This window comes from Prionailurus viverrinus, chromosome C1, assembly GCF_022837055.1.
Source record: "Prionailurus viverrinus isolate Anna chromosome C1, UM_Priviv_1.0, whole genome shotgun sequence".
In the NCBI taxonomy this organism is placed as follows: domain Eukaryota; kingdom Metazoa; phylum Chordata; class Mammalia; order Carnivora; family Felidae; genus Prionailurus; species Prionailurus viverrinus.
In genome coordinates, this window is record NC_062568.1 from 134,996,359 (window position 1) to 135,014,109 (window position 17,751).

The window sequence follows — 17,751 nt, forward strand, 5'->3', positions numbered from 1 at the left end:
AGAGTGTATTCTTTGTCTGAGGGCTTTCTCTGGCCCCTGGAGAGCCCACTCTGCCTTCCTCTCCCATGGGCACAGCTGAATCAATGCCTGATGGGAGTTGGTATGTAAGTAACTCAGGTCCCTTGGCCTGCGGGTGGGAATTGGCTCTGAGGTATATTTCACACTATTTCCCAAAGTACATTAATGAGATTAAGTTCCACTTGCCCACAATGGTTAGGTTGCTTAATAGTGAAGCTTTTATTGGCTTCTATTCCTTCCTCATTTCACTTCCTCCTTCTCTTCCAGTGTCTCCTAGGATCCCTTCTCAACTATACTTCTTGCATTTGAATCTTTATCTCTGGGTCTGGGAGAACCCAAACTGAGAAACTCATGTAACCAAACTTACAATAATTCTTTAGTGTCATCTAATACCAAGACCTTATTGAGATTTTCCTAATTGTGTCAAAATTATCTTTTTATAATTGGTTTGTTGAGACAAGATTTTTAAACCAGTTGCATATGGTTGTTTCTTAAGCCTCTCTTAATCCAGAGCAGTCTCTTCTCCCTTACCCCTTTTTGATGGCATTGACTTGATTACAGAGACCAGTTGTCCTATTGAATTTACCATATTCTGGATTTGTCTTTTTGCTTCCTTGTGTTCCTTTATCTCCTCTTTTTCCTATAATGGAAGTTAGCTTTAGAAACTTGGAGATTCCACTTTCTTGGAGGGCAAGAATACTTCATAAGTAGTGTTGTTAGCCTCGTATCAATCACTTTAGGAGACACATACTGCCTGGTTGTCCAGCTTTAAATGAGACTAAGATTGATAAGTGGGTTCAGGTTCAGCTGGTTCATCTCAAAGGGTTCAACAGGAGGCTGTGCTGCTTAAATCCATGTTCCATGTGTCATTACTAACAGTGTTCTATGACTTCAAAGGACAGCTGCTATGTTCACAGTGAACATTTTGTAGGGCAAAATAATTTTAAACAGGCTTTAAACTGTTAACTGTTTCATGTCTTAGAACATACTCCAAGCTATTTTCTAAGGAAAACTCTGGTCCCACTCACAGCTTGGATCATAACTCAATGCATTGTTAGAATGGGAACTAGACCCGCCCTCCCTCCCCGCCCCCCCACCATGAAGTCTTATTAACCCACTTACCACTCCTCCAAAAAACCCCTGAATATTGCAATGGGGTAAGCTAATCAGTCTTTCTGCTCAAAGAACTTAGTATTCTTGTAAGGATCTTATGAGTGATACAATGGTAAGCACATAGTACTGGTACCTAATTTGGAGGGAGGATGTCATTAGGAAACTCTTCTTGGAGGAAGTGATATTTAAATTGAAACCTACATGGTAAGTTCTTAAAGAAAAACTGCCAAGAAAAGCAAAGCTTTCCTTTTCTTGAAACTAATATGTTTTTCCTTAAGGACAACATGGATCACATAATAGTTAACTCTTTTTGCTTTGATCCCTAATAATTTTAATTTTGAGACTTAACTCTAATTATGTAGGACATGATAGTTTGCATATTTCATTCCAATGTATCCTGGTCTTGATTTTCTTTTTATTCTTTTCCTGACTTTTAAATGTTTACATGTTGTCTTTCTGTTCCAAATTGTACATACTTTTGAAGCTACCTCAAATCCCAATCTCTTTTGCTTATATTTAAAAACAGGAACAAAAAAATTCCCATATTGACCTGGACCAGGGATGAATCTAACTTCATCAAAAATGGTCTTAAGGATCTTTTCCACCAGGGTGCCTGGGTGGCTCAGTCGTTAAGCATCTGACTTTGGCTCAGGTCATGATCTCACAGTTCATGAGTTCGAGTCCCACACTGGGTGAGCTCAAGCCCTGCTTCAGGTGAGCACAAGTCCCACTTCAGGTGAGCTTGAGCCCCACATCAGGTGAGCATGAATCCCACTTTGGGTAAGCTTGAGCCCTGCTTTGTGTGAGCCCCGCTTCTCCCCTCCCCCCCACCTTGCTCACTTGCACGCCACCCCCCTCAAAAAAAGGATCTTTTCCACACTACCCAGGGAGGGTCCATGTAGACTCTCCTCTGCACTGTGTGGACATTGCCATGCCATCCATTGCAACAACAAGGGAACTCACTCAGTGGGTCTGGTGTGGTGGATGCTGGCCCGGGAAGTTCAGTGCATGCCTGACGCCATTTCCTGTGAATGCCCATGGGAGGTCATGCCTGATCTCTACTTCTACAGAGATTTTGAAGACATGTGGTGGTGCAGGCCACCGCTGAAAAAGGCTGTGACCAAGGAGGAATTTCTGGGTGAGTGGACTGTTCCAGCTCCTGAGTTCACTACTATTCAACCTGAAGTCACAGACTGGTCTGGAGGTAGGCAGGTGCCCTCCGTGCCTATTCAGCAGTTCTGTACTGAAGACTGAAGTGCTCAGCCTGCCACTGAAGACTAGTCTGCAGCTCCTACCACTCAGACCCCTGAATGGGTAGGAACAACCACTGAGCAGTCTTGCTCTTTCACAAAGGCAAACAAAATGGAATAAGGTTAATGGAAAATAAGGTTTCTAAAAAAAAAAAAAAATCCTCTTAGGAGGGCATAACTTTCATCTCTGCTACCAGCCATTAGTCCCTGAAGCAGAGTGATGTAGGGTGAAGTTAAGTGGAGTCAGAGATATGTTTAATTCCCAGATTTGACAAGATTAGTATCAACCTTGGTTTGAAATCCTATGGAAAGAATTTTCAGGGACTCCAGGATCTCTTCCTGAATTATTACCAATACTTTTTTTTCATATGTTTACTTTGAACTTAAAAATAATCGTTATATTAATTAAGATCTCCTTGGCTGCAACAGAGAATTGACTTACAGTTTTATATTATTTCCTGAGGCAGCCATAACAAATTATCACAAACTGGATGGCTTAAAACAACAGAAACTAATTTTCTCACAGTTCTGGAGGTCAAAAGCCCAAAATCAATGTGTCAGCAGAGTCATTCTCCCTCCAGAGGCTCTAGAAGAGAACCCTTTACCTCTTCCAGCTTCTTTCTGGTGGCTCCAGGTGTTCCTTGGATTGTCACTGAATAATTCCAATCTCTGCCTCTGTGTTCACATTGCCTTCTCCAGCACTTCCATTTTCTCCTCTTCTCTGTGCATTTCTCCTCTGTGTGTCTTTTATGAGGACACTCGTCACTGGATTAAGGGCTCACTCAGATAATCCAAGATGATCTTAGCTCAAGACACTTAATTTATTTTTTTTTTTTTTTTTTTTTTTTAAATTTTTTTTTTCAACGTTTTTATTTATTTTTGGGACAGAGACAGAGCATGAACGGGGGAGGGGCAGAGAGAGAGGGAGACACAGAATCGGAAACAGGCTCCAGGCTCTGAGCCATCAGCCCAGAGCCCGACGCGGGGCTCGAACTCCCGGACCGCGAGATCGTGACCTGGCTGAAGTCGGACGCTTAACCGACTGCGCCACCCAGGCGCCCCAAGACACTTAATTTAATTATGTCATTAAATAAGGTCATATTCATAGGTTCTGGGGGTTAGGACATAGACATCTTTTTGGGGCCACCATTCAATCATTCAGTGGCCTAAACAATGGAACCATTTTAATTATCTTACATAAAAGGAAGTTTGATGTGATAGGCAATTTAGGATTGGTGTGGCTCAGTTATCTCATCAAAGACTCAGACTCTGTCTTTCCCCATCCACAGTTCTCAGCATTTTATTTTTTGTCCTCAAGCCTGCTGCCTTAAGATTACAGGACAGTTGCCCCAACTCCAGGCTTCACATCCCTCACAGAACTGTAAACATAGCAGGAAGGGAGAAGAGAAAGTAACAAGACCTCTCCCTGAAGCCTCCGTAGTTTCCCTCTATGCCCTATCATAGTCAACCGAAATGTATTATTGGCAAAGAGGGATAGGGATGCCATGACTGCCTTGGATCTATCAAGATACATGCCCTGGGGTACACTGCCACACTGAAACTTGAGTTTTGATAAGAAAAAAAGGGAAGATGGGAATGCAAGCTGGTGCAGCCACTCTGGAAAACAGTATGGAGGTTCCTCAAAAAGTTAAAAATAGAACTACCCTACGCCCCCGCAATTGCACTACTAGGCATTTATCCAAGGGATACAGGTCTGCTGTTTCAAAGGGACACATACACCCCAATGTTTATAGCAGCACTATCAACAATAGCCAAAGTATGGAAAGAGCCCAAATGTCCATCGATGGATGAATAGATAAAGAAGATGTAGTATGTGTATGTATACACACACACACACACACACACACACACATACACACACAATGGAGCATTACTTGGCAATCAAAAAGAATGAAATCTTGCCATTTGCAACTATGTGGATGGAACTGGAGGGTATTATGCTAAGTGAAATTAGTCAGTCAGAGAAAGACAAAAATCATATGACTTCACTCATATGAGGACTTTAAGAGACAAAACAGATGAACATATGGGAAGGGAAACAAAAATAATAGAAAGACAGGGAGTGGGACGAAACATAAGAGACTCATAAATATGGAGAACAAAAAGAGGGTTACTGGAGGGGGTGTGGGAGGGGCGATGGGCTAAATGGGTAAGGGACACTAAGGAATCCACTCCTGAAATCATTGTTGCACTATATGCTAACTAATTTGGATATAAATTATAAAAAAAAAAAGAAAAGAAAAAAAGGGGGGTGAAGGTGGCTATTATGTAAGCAACTAACAATATTTGCTACAATTTCTAAATGTAGTTCCTGAAGATTATTAATTAAAAAACCCACCAGTCCTTTTATCTACCAATTTACATAAATTCCTTCAACCAATGTTTATAACACCTACTATATGTTGGGTACTGTGATAGAAGCAGGACTCCTAAGATCATCAAGATATAGTCCCTGTCCTCAAGAAGCTCTTGGTTGAATTGAATAAGAGATAAAAACACCAATAATTTGAGGACAGTGAGACAAATGCTATATTAGAGATATGTGCCTGGTGCATTGGGGGAACAGAATAGATTGCAGCATCCTGAAAGGCAACCCTTGAGTTTTTGAGAAGCAACAGAGGAAAAGATGGGGGTGTATGATGGTCTTCTAGAGAGAAAAGAGCATGTAGAAAGACAAAGATGATTGGAGAACACTGCTATACCTTTGAGGAACTACAAATTTTTTAACATGGCTAATGTGGAAAACTATATAGGTAGCAGGAAGGCAGGTCAAGCTAGTAGGATGGGTGAGAGCTAGATGGTGAAGGGCTATAAATAGTGAAATAAGAAAATGACACTTGATTCCAAAATCTATGGGGAGTTATTGAAAGATTTCAAGCAAAGGAACAATAAAATTAGACTGTTTTAGAAGGATTACTCTGAGAGTAGTTGGATGTATTTGCCTTCATTACTGGATAGATGGTGGTGCCATTCCTAAAAAGGGCAAGTACAAGCGTAGGGAAGAAGATACCAAGTTCAGGTGTGTATTTTGAAGTTTGAAATACCTGGCCCAAATAGATCCTTCTCTCTTTCTTTCTCTCTCTCACTTTTTTTCTTGCCTTCTAATTTACATGCAATCTATCATGCCTTGTGAACATATTAGCCTCTATTTTTGGTTTCATTTCCATTATTTTAAGAAAAATACCCTTGGATTAGAAAGGAATACATCAAAATGTTCCCAGTGGCCGTCTTTGTGGTGGGATTATATGACTTTAAAGAAAATACTTTTCAGTATTTCCCAAAGTGAGCATTTTACATGCATCTCAAGACTCAATACCCTCAATTCTAACTGCCTGAGATGGTGTCATTTCAGAGACAGTATTTTTTCCCCTAAACATGGCATCTTCTTGAATAATTTTAAGTAAATGCCAAGTTTTTTTACGTGTCAATTAATTAAAAATTTTACCATTTAATTGTTTTTGGTTATACTTTAAATTTCTTATCAACACACTTACCACAATCTTGCAATCATTTGCTTATCAATCTTTGAATACCTCTGTGGAAAAAGTCTGGTCTTGTTCATCTTAGTAGACCCAAGACCTAAATATCCAGCAGAAATATATTTACTAAACACTTACTGAATTGGAATGTGTAATATGGATCTTCGTATTCCTAGTGCCAAGCTCAGTGCCAATGCCCAATAAACATTAGTGGAGCTTATTTCAACTTTTGGCCAGTACTCTACCAAAGTCCTACATAATCACTGGGTGGCAAAAATAAATTTTCATTTTCTCAGACAGTATCTCTTTGTCACATTATGTGTGTGTGTATGTACCAAAACATTTTATGCATACATATTTATATGTACACATACATGATTTTTTCTCTAATAGGTTTAAAGATCCTACTACCACTGTGCCTGTGAAAGACTGCTAAGTCAGAAAGCTTTTCTAATTTATTAATGAGAAAACCAAGGCTGAAAGTTACCTAAGATTATGAGTACTGCAATTCTAGACATTGGTTCAAAAAACCCTCTTATTTATTTTATCAAATGTTTAAAAGTATGAGACTAAAACTCTTCTATTCTAAAACTCCATCTGGGTAGAACTATCGCGAGTGCTATGATCACTATATTCCTTTTGTAAGCCAAGTTTCTAATGCCATGTTCTAGATATTGTGATGTGTTCAGCATCATCCCCACAATTTTATTGTATTGCAGGGGCTGGGAAACCTAGGAATTTCCTTGGCCTCCCTAGCCAGCAGGAATCCTGTTCAGGATTCAGTCAACAGTGCGCATGTGCAAGAGACTGGAAAGCTAAAGGAAGGAAGAAAGAAACACTCTTCTAGCTCAGGCAGTGGTGGCACCAACTGAGCTGCACCCTCTTGTCATACAGTCAGTTCCTGGGACACCTGGGTAGCAGCTAAACATGGGCGTCTGGTAGTTTGCATCAACAGCGTGGGGCAGGGAGCACAACTCCCTTGAGTCATGGGCAGTAATGGGGTCTTGCAGGAGTTGAATTCTGCAAACAACTGTAGGCTCCAGGGGAAGAAGCAGCTTCCTGTAGTTCCTCATGACTGGGTAACTTGACCTCCGTTAGCGTCTCCAGCCTTTCCAACAATTTTGTTACCTAATTTCCTGTGTTAAAACCCTCCTCACTCAAAATACCTTAAAGAGCTTCCATTTTCTGATTAACTATGTAGCATAACATTTTATCTGATGTTCCTGGAACCAGAGAATGTGCTATGCTGGGAAAATTATTTTTCTAGATAAGTTTAAAACTTTCAGGACTAGGGGCACCTGGGTGGCTCAGTTGGTTAAGCTTCTGACTTTGGCTCAGGTCATGATCTCAAGGTCCACAAGTTTGAGCCTCGCATCAGGCTCTGTGCTGACAGAACTGACAGGACTAAAATATCAATTGTCCTGAAAATTTTTATTAAGTGACTCATACATGATCCTTTATTCCTAAACAGAATATTTAAAAGGCAATTTTTCTTCCTTTCCATTATTATCACCATTAGATATTCACCGAGTATCTCCCCACATTGAAGCTCCAAGAACAGGATGGTGGAGAACACCAGACTAAATTAGTACTGACCACAAGCAGATACTTAGAAGTTCAATTGCAAAAACCTTTACTACGACAGTTACTAGACATATGGATGATGATGATGATGATATGATTACTGTCCCCTAGATACTCTCACAGAAAAATATGCAAGCAAACAAATCAAAATAAGGAACGATAGATACAAAAACAGAAATATGTACCACAGGCACAGATTACATGAAGGAAATAAAGGGCTATTGACTGTACTTGAGGGTATCAGGGAAGGCTCTAGATGTAGGGTGAAATGTAAGCTGGATTTTTCAGTTTGAATATTTGACAGGAAACAATAAAAAAGCATTTATTTCGGAGCAAAGAACAAGCATGTGCAAAGACAAGTGTGACAGCTAGTCTCTAAAGACAGCTCCCACTCCCAACATTTCATCCTCCTTCTGGATGCTTCTACATCCTCCTCCTGTATTCTCCCCCACTATCCGAAAGTAGAGCATGAAAACTTTTGAACTGAAATGGCATGAGGCAAAGAAGCAATTACTACTCATTTGTATGAAAACATTTTTGAGCATTCCCAGACTCAAAAAATAACCTCCCTTAGGCTTTTCTGACATGTTAGGACACATCTTGATAACAGATACACAAAATAAATGAGGATAAAGTAAAGATGCCCACAGACTCAGTTCAAAACTATGGTGTTAATGCTGAGAGGCTGAGTGTAGTTCCCTGGGAAGGAGTTAGCGATTCTACTCTGCCACTAGGCGTGCGTGCTGCCTCTATAAGGTTCTCTCTGCCAAACAAACACTGAATGCTATTTTCCCTTTCCACCTTTGTTTGTAAAAGCAAAACTCCTCTTCAAATTTCTTTTGGTAAGCGAAAACAGGTACTAATGCAGGTCTTTCGTAAAAGTGAGTGGTGTAACTTGAAATTTTGAAAAGCGAGAGATACCTGTATCCTCTCCCTGAAATAGCTCTGACCAATAGAATGTGGTGGCAGTAATGTTCTGGGACTTCTGAGCCCAAGGCTTAAGAGGACCTGCAGTTTCCGCTTCCTTCCCTTGGGAACACTCTGGAGACACTCCTTCTTAGAATCCCACCATACTCTAAGAAGTTCAAGCCGCATGGAGAATCAAGGCATTGCAACTGACCATTCCAGCTGAGATCCCACCCGATGGTACCAACCACCAGCCAGGTGAGTGCGTTACCTTGGACATTTCATTCCAGTTGTGCCCTCCGATGACTGCGGCCTCAGACAACAGAATGTGAAGCAACCACTCAGCTAAGCCCAGCAAATTCACAGAACTGTGAGAAATAATGATTGTTGTTTTCAGCTGCTGAGTTTTAAGTGACTTCCTATGCGGTAATGAGGCTCCTGCACGAGTCAGTTGGCAGATGAGTGGAGGCTCCGAGAGAGTTCTCCTAGTTCCTCATTCCTGGGCAATATCGTCTGCCTTTCCTTTTGGTTCTTCCAGTTCTTCCTATAATTGTATTATCTAATTCCCTGTATTAAATCACTCTTTGCTTGAAATCCCTTAATTGCCTTCTGTTTTTCTGGTTAATTTTGTAGTATAACATTTTGTTATCCTATACTCCTAGGACCAGAGAATGTGCTATGCCTGGAGTGGGTGTTGGCAGGGGAGGTTTTCTGATAATTTCAACCTTTTAGGTACTGAAATACCATATTCCTGAAAGGTTTTCTCTCAGGAGAAAAAGTCCTCTCTTTTTAAACATGGCACATTAAATGTAATAATTTCTTTTCTTTTCCATGACCATCATCATCAGATATTTATTGAATGCCTGTATATTGTATGATAGCTCCAGGAGCAAATGGTTTAGAGCATCAGGTGAAATGAGGGCTGACCACAGCAGATATTTACAAGTTCAACTAAAAAACTTTACTATATCAGTTGCCAGGGATGTTGAAATAATGATGATATGGTCCCTGTTCTCTGGCAGGTCTCACTGTAATGCAAATAATTTGTAAACAAACAAATTATAGTATGGTATTATGGATTTGAAAATAGAAATATGTATCACAGGTGTAGATAGCCAGACAAAGAGTAACTATGCACTGAGGAATTAGGGAGAACTTTACATTGGAGCTAAAACTTAAGCTGTGTCTTGCTGTATGGTTAGAAACTTGCCAGGTGAAGCGAAGAAAAGGTCAATCCAGGGTGGGGAAGAAGCACATGCAAAGGTAATAAAGTGTACAAGAGATGGCATTATACTGCCCATGTTTCAGTGCAATTGAGAAAATGTAGAAAAAGCTGAATCACGTTATGAAAGATACTTTATGTAATGCTTAGAGGAGTTTGGACTTAACACTATCATCACGGAGCAGAGGAGTCTCATAGTCATATTTGTGTTTTAGAGACACAACACTGTTAGCAATGTGAAGGAGGGATCATAACAAGGAGGGACTGGCAGCCAAGGCCAGTTAGAAGGCTACGGCAAGATTCAGGTGGGAACAATAGGCTGTGAAGTGAGGCTTATAGTTGCCCAGCCTCCAAAACAGCATGACTAGAATACTGTAAAATAATTCCAACATTAAAGGTGGAGGCAGCACTCTCCCCAAGCCTTGTCTTCATATATTAATAGCTGTTGATTTATCTGTACCATTAAAAAACACATCCTTAACTTCAAAATTCTAAATAATGGTCCACAATTACTAGATTTTATTTCCTATTTGCATAATAGTAAGCTTGTTATTGGGATATAAACAAATAGGGGCCTTGTAATTAAATTCTTAAATTTGGCCTTGGTTGGGAGCTTACTCCGAAGAATTCCAAAATTCTGCAACATTTGGATAAGATGAAATTCTAGAAAACTGATTCCAGGTTATATTTTCCTATAGTCTTGGAAGTATTTTGATCAGAAGAAAAGTCTTATATAAAACCAACACAATAAACCAACTTTCTGAAATAGTTTAACAATATTTCATATTCTGCATAACACTGAATCATTTAGACAATAGTGGGCAGAAAGAGGAAGCCCAAAACCAGACATTACCTCTGCTTCCTTAGAGTGAGCTCTGTAATTATCTTGCAATAGCACGCAATTTTGCTATCCTCGGGAAGGCTTATAATTTTTTTAATGACTTCAAATAAAGATATAAAGATTCATCCCAGTATTCCCAGAGTACTTTTGGAGAGAAAGCAGAATGATCTAGTGGAAGAAACATAGTCCTTAGAACTACTTAGATTCTTTTTTTTAAATCTGAAATGTTTGGTTTTTTTTGGGGGGGGGGGTGGCAGGAGAGAGAGAGACAGTGCATGAGCAGGGGAGGGACAGAGAGAGAGAAGGAGGCACAGAATCCAAAGCAGGCTCCAGGCTCTGAGCTGTCAGCACAGAGTCAGACATGGGGCTTGAACCCACGAGCCATGAGATCATGATCTGAGCAGAAGTCAGAGGCTTAACGGACTGAGCCACCCAGGCTCCCTGGGGTTCAAATCCTGATGCCTCCACTTGCTAGATATTATCATATTACCTAATTTTTTTTTACATGTTTATTTATTTTGAGAGACAGACCACAGGCGAGGGAGGGGCAGAGAGAAAGGGAGACACAGAATCTGAAGCAGGCTCCAGGCTCTGAGCTATCAGCGCAGAACCCAAAGCAGGTCTCGAATTCACAAGCTGTGAGATCATGACCCAAGCCAAAGTCAGACACCAAGCTCAGACACTGACTGAGCCACCCAGGCACCCATATCTATTACTTTTAATGCTACACCTGTGTTACCAGCCTGCCACCCTTGACTCTCAATACCTACACCTCACAGAAGTGATGAGAAAATGAAATAACTCACGTAAGATCTAGTACAAGTGTCCCCTTCAGTTATGTAATATTTATCATATATTATAAATTGTTGTTGTATATGCATTTATACTATACTTCTTCCCTTGTTTCAATTCTCAATATATAGTTCTGTACACTCAAAAAAAAAAAATGCTTCTTAGGGAACAGATGTTTGTACACCTATGTCCCTAGCAGCATTATTCACAATAGCCAAAAGGTAGAAGCTACCCATCCATCAGTCAATGAGTAAACAAAATGTGATGTATACATACAATGGAATATTATCCAGCTGTAAAAAGGAATGAAGTTCTGATACATATTATAACATGGATGAACCTTCCAAGCTAAGTGAAGTAAGTCAGATACAAAAGGGCAAATACTTTTTTTTTGATTCCACTTCTGTGAAGTACCTAGAATTGTTGAATTCAGAAATAGAAAGCAGAACTGTGGTTACCTGTGGCTACAGGGAGAGAAGAATGGGAAATTACTATTTAATGGATACAGTATTTCAGTGTGGGATAATGAAAATATTCTGGAGATAGTGGTGATGGTTGCACAACAATATCAATGTACTTAATGTCACTGAACCAAATACTTAAAAATGGTAAATTTTATATTTATATTTAACTACAATAAAAGCAATTTAAAAATATACTTGTTAAAAGATATACATAGTAATGAGATAGTATACCTGATCTATCTTAAACTGGGTGTGGCTACGATCTCTGGGTGAAGAGCTGGACTAGAGTTCTAGGGGGAAGGTATCAGCAGATGTGAGGTCAAGAGCCCCCTTTAAGATTTTACTTTCTGCACAGAGGGAAGTGCAAGTGCACAAGTGGGGGAGGGGCAGAGAGCGAGGGAGTGAGAACCCCAAGCAGGCTGGGTGCCTGGGATCAAATCAAGAGAAGGACGCTTAACTGACTAAGCCACCCGGGTGCCCGCCTCAAAATATATTTTAATCCTGGGCCTATAATCTCCAAATTACCTTGTTTCTTTTTGTCTTTTTCAACTTAGACCACATGTTGCTTCCAAACAGAGGTTCAATTTCAGTCTTTCCCTGGTACCCTATTTTAAAAATAAAAACTTAGATCTCTAAGGCAGTGGTTTTCAACAGAGGGTGATTTTGTACCCCTCCCAGGACATCTGGCAATGTCTGGAGGCATTTTTGGGTTGTCACAATGTGTGTGTGGGGTGTGCTACTGGCACCCAGTACATCTAAGCCAGGGATGCTGCTAAACTCCCCACAATGCACAGGATAGATAGCCTCTCACAGCAAAGAATTAACTGACCCAAAATGTCAGTAACATTGAGACTGAGAATCCTAAATTCTGACAAATTAAGGAATTCTAAGGTGCTACTTATTTGATTGGTTTCTGGTAGAGATTGATTGTAAGTTAAAAGTTACCTCTTGGGGTGCCTGGGTGGCACAGTCGGTTAAGCGTCCGGCTTCAGCCAGGTCACGATCTCGCGGTCCGTGAGTTCGAGCCCCGCGTCAGGCTCTGGGCTGATGGCTCAGAGCCTGGAGCCTGTTTCCGATTCTGTGTCTCCCTCTCTCTCTGCCCCTCCCCCATTCATGCTCTGTCTCTCTCTGTCCCAAAAATAAATAAACGTTAAAAAAAAAAAAAAGTTACCTCTTTTGCTTCCCTACTTTTCTCTTTTCACTTACATCTTTTATAGGAAAAAGCAAATCTAAGTATATATGTTAAAAGTAAGTTTTATTTTGAGGAAATAGGAGAAGGATTAGTGATGATGCTTTAACTACAAGGTGAAAAGGAGGTTATTTATGTACCCATTCTCTTCACCCTGGCCAATCCTACCCATGATATTCTATGCTGTGGGGCAAGGTAAAAAATAGAGGGGTTTGGGCACACCTGGATGGCTCAGTCAGTTGAGTGTCAAACTTTTTTTTTTTCTTAACATTTATTTATTCTTGAGAGAGAGAGAGAGAGCGCAAGTGGGGATGGGGCAGAGAGAGGGAAATGCAAAATCTGAATCAGGCTCCAGGCTTTGAGCTGTCAGGACAGAGCCAACGTGGGGTTCGAACCCACGGACTGTGAGATCATGACCTGAGCCGAATTGACACTTCACCAACTGGGCCACCCAGGTGCCCCAAGTTTCCAACTCCTGATTTCGGCTCAGGTCATGGTCCCATCCCAGGGTCATGGGATCCACACTCAACATGGAACCTGCTTAAGATTCTTTCCCTCTCCCTCTCTCTCTTTCTGTCTCTGCACCTCTCCTTAGCTCATGCACATGCACTCTCTCTCTCTCTCTCTAATAAAAATTTTAATTTTTTTTTTTTTTTAAAAAGAGGGGGCCAAGCTAAAGGGACAGGGAAGAAGAAAACAAACAAAATCCAAGTGAAGCCAGTGGAAGGCAGTGCCTATGCTATTTGGATTGGAGAATTCTTCCTGGTGGCCATTTGGGTATGAGGAAATATTTGTATTTCCAAAAAAGGTTATTAACAAAAACATTTTAATTCAATTAAAAATGTAAGCTATATGTTTTCCATAATTAAGCATTCTATTTATAAATTTGACATACTATTTATGATTACATGAAACTTGCATTTTTTTCCTTTGGAGCAGTTCTCTGAGTGCATAATACCACTGTGTCTACAACGACAAATACTTTTGCTTTTTATTTTCCTCTTGCGTGATATTAAATAACAAGTATAACTCATTTGGTATAAGTTAGGTATTTTGAGAAATTCATTAACGCTGTCAGGCCTCTAGACCTTTAGAGTAATTCATTATAATGGTACATATTAGAATAGTGCCCTCTTATAAGCACTTTGGAAAACTGACAATACATACTAAAACCAGTATGTGCATACCCCATGACCGAGTTACTCCACTCCCAGGTATACATTCAACAGAAGTGAGACATGTATAAGAATGTCTTCCATGGCATTATTCATAGTAGCCAAGAACTAGAAATTCCTCAAATACCCATCAATGGTAGAATGGATAAATTTTGGATACAATAAAAATGGTTAAATTAATAAAATACTATTCAGTAATGAGAATGAATGACTACAAATACATATGCTATGAATAAATCTCATTCTAGTAGGTTGAATAATGGCCTCCAAAAATATCCAGGATCTAATCCCTGGAACCTGTGAATGTTATCTTATATGGCAAAAGAGACTTTGATTCAAATAAGGGTCTTGAAATGAGATTTTCCTGGATTATCCAGGTAGACCCTAAATGTAGAGGCAGAGGAAGATTTGACTATAGAAGAAAAGATGATGTGATGATGAAAGCAGAGGCTTTAAATACCAAGTAAGGGGCCACAAAGTACACAGGCAGCCACTGGAAGCTGAAAAAAGGCAAGGAAACAGATGCTCCACTCACAACCTTCAGATTTAGGAACCAATCCTGCTAATAGCTTCACTTTGGCCTATTAAACATAGTTGCAGGGGGGTACCTGGGTGGCTCAGTTAAGGTTAACATTTGACTCTTGATTTTGGCTCAGGTCACGATCATTCACTTGTGAGACACACTCCGCACTGGGCATGAAGCCTGATTAAGATTCTCTCACTCCCTCTCCCGCCATCCCTTTCCCACTTGCACTCTCAAAAACAAACAAAAAACCAAAAACAAGTTTTGGACTTCTGATACCAGGACTGTTAAGAGAATAAATTTGTGTTGTTTTAAATCACTAATTTTGGGATAATTTGTTACAGTGGCAAAGGAAAAACAGTATATTCACAAATATGATGATGATCAAATAAGAGTATACTGGGGTGCTGAGTGATGTGGCAGTGGGTTAGCAGGCAGGCTGGGCTGCAGTCCGTGTTGCTGGGGGCCACTCTGGGGACCGGGAGCGTGAGGCAGAGGGCAATGGAGCCGGGTCTGTGCCTGTGCACCTACCACGGACTTCCTGGCCCATGGTTCAGACTCCCAAGTATGATGGTGAGGGACTTGGAATGCTGCAGTGGCCCTCTCCCAGCCCCTGGCCACCTTAATTCCTGAGGAGGTTGGAGAGCAGCGAGGTTCATCGCAGCCCCTGAGTGAATTGGGCTGGATCTCTGCTTGAACCCAGACCTAGTGGCTAGTGCTGGGGTGGGGAGGGGCAGTAGGAGGGATGTTTGGAATCTGATATTCCAGCAGAACCCCAGGTGTTAAAATGACCCTACAACAGCTGATTTTGCCTTTTGCAGTTGCAAACCAAATTACTGCTTGTTTCTTCACTGGAACACTTGAGCCATGTTCATGAATCCACTTCGTTCAAGACAGGTGTTTAAATTGCTTTGTCAGACCTTTATCAAAATGGCACTGCTGTCTTCTTTCACTTGTAGTGATGAGTTTAGCTCACCAAGACTACATCACAACAGTGACTGCTTTTTTTTGTGTGTGTAAGATTTTATTTTTAAGTAATCTCTACACCCAACATGGGGCTTGAACTCACAGCCCCAAGATCAAGAGTCATGTGCTTTACCTACTGAGGCAGCCAGGTGCCCATAGCTATTGCTCATTTAATGAGGTCAGCTGAAGAAAGAATTCCTCAGGATCCCTGTGAGGATATTTCTGATATCCAGATCAGATCAAGAGAAGTAGCTTGGAAGAACAAACCTCACATTACTTAAATGATTTAGAACAGTTTGCCCCCTTAGGAAAAGGTGGATATGGAAGAGAATACAAGTTCAGGAATAAATCAGATGGTCAGAATTTTGCAATCAAAATATGCTGAATAAGGGTGCAACTAAACAGATTACATAAAGGTACTATGGGAAGTGAAGGTGTTGTAGGCCATCATACTGCTTGGATAGTAGATGCTCATGTGGCCCAAATGCAAGATAGAATCTCTATTCAGTTGCCATCTCTGGAAGTGATCTCTAACCAGGAGGACAACAATCAACATGATGTCAAAAATGATTAAAGTAATAGCATATCCAGGGGCCCCTCGGTGGCTCAGTCGGTTAGGCGTCCATCTGCAGCTCATGTCATAATCTCGCTGTCCGTGAGTTTGAGCCCCACGCTGGTCTCTGCGTGGACAGCTCCAAGCTTGGAGCCTGCCTCGGATTCTGTGTCTCCATCTCTCTCTGCCCCTCTCCCACTCACACTCTGTCTCTTTCTGTCTCAAAAATAAATAAACATTAAAAAAAAAAAATCATCCATTATCCTTGCCAAATTCACCCCAGAAAAAGAAAACTCCTTAGGAGAAGCTGGCACTGAAAATCAGACTAATAGACTGATGAACTATATCACCAATTTAGTCACAAAAGATGCCGTTGAATTGGAATCATTTTATTCGAAGAGCTGACTTGTCTTCCAGATTGTTGAACATCAGCTGCCACTTATGCATGATTACAACTTAGAAGAGAATTTCACATCCATCGAGGAATCTTCTGAAGAAAACTTAAAACTTGATGGCGCAGGTATCACCTGATGCAGTGTCACCTGATGTTGCACATTCAGATCCACCTGTGTGAGCTCTCTTTGTAGGACTGGATAACTGAGTGAAACAGGCAGGGCCAGAATACATGGGCGAATGTACACAAATCCTTATGTTAAGGCCAGTGTTGCAATAAAAATCTTTTCAAGAATTGGTGGAAAGTGTATTTTACATTCATAACATAACAGACACCTGAAGTCCAGAAATATTTTTCTTCATGGCCCTGATCAGCAAGTAAAAATAGAAGACTCTGGTCTGGCCTATACAGACATCATTCAGAACATGGACTGGATCAGGGCACCTAGGTGGCTCAGTCAGTTGGGTATCTGACTTCCACTCAGGTCATGATCTCACGGTTTGTGGGTTCGAGCCCCAGGTCGGGCTCTGTGCTGACAGCTAAGAGCCTGTAGCCTGCTTCGGATTCTGTGTCTCCCTCTCTCTCTGTCCCTCCCCTGCTCTCGTGCACTCTCTCAAAAATAAAATACACATTAAAAAATTAAAAAACAAACAAACAAAAAACGATGGACTGGATCAAGAGAAATGGCAACAGAATACCAACATATACTTCCAGGGTGGGTACTTGTCTGTATGTACTCTTAACCTGAAGAGTTGGAAGGATTTGAGCGTGACACCAAATTAGATATGTATAGCTTGGGTGTGATCCTACTAGAACTCTTTCAGCCGTTTGGAACATAAATAGAACAAGTACAAGTTTTAATAGGTTTAAGAAGTGGTCAGTTACTTGAGTCCCTCAGTAAAAGGTATCCCACAAAGCCAAGTGGATCTAGCACTTAATCAGAAAGAATGCATCTCAGAGACCATCTGCTCTGTTCAGCTGCTATAAAGCGAAATTTTCCAAACTGTTGGAAATGTTAATCTCACCCTACAGATGAAGATACTAGAACAAGAAAAACTGAAGAACTAAAGAGGCAGCTAAGCTTCCTTTCTCAGGACAAAGGGGTTAAAGATGACATCGAAGATGAGGGTGTGCCTGTCTACTAGCCTTAATTAGCCTCTATAAATGTGAAAGTGGTCTTAAACTCTTTAGGCTAGTCAACTGGAATGTAAATTTTCAATCTTCATTAGTGTGCAATACTTTTATTTAGTAAGCCTGTATA

General features: G+C 40.7%; 1 pseudogene; it reads left to right on the forward strand.

Moving 5' to 3' along the window:
- The first annotated feature begins 2,115 nt into the window (after window positions 1-2,115).
- On the forward strand, window positions 2,116-17,635 carry LOC125171718 (eukaryotic translation initiation factor 2-alpha kinase 1-like; annotated as a pseudogene).
- Window positions 17,636-17,751: the final 116 nt, after the last annotated feature.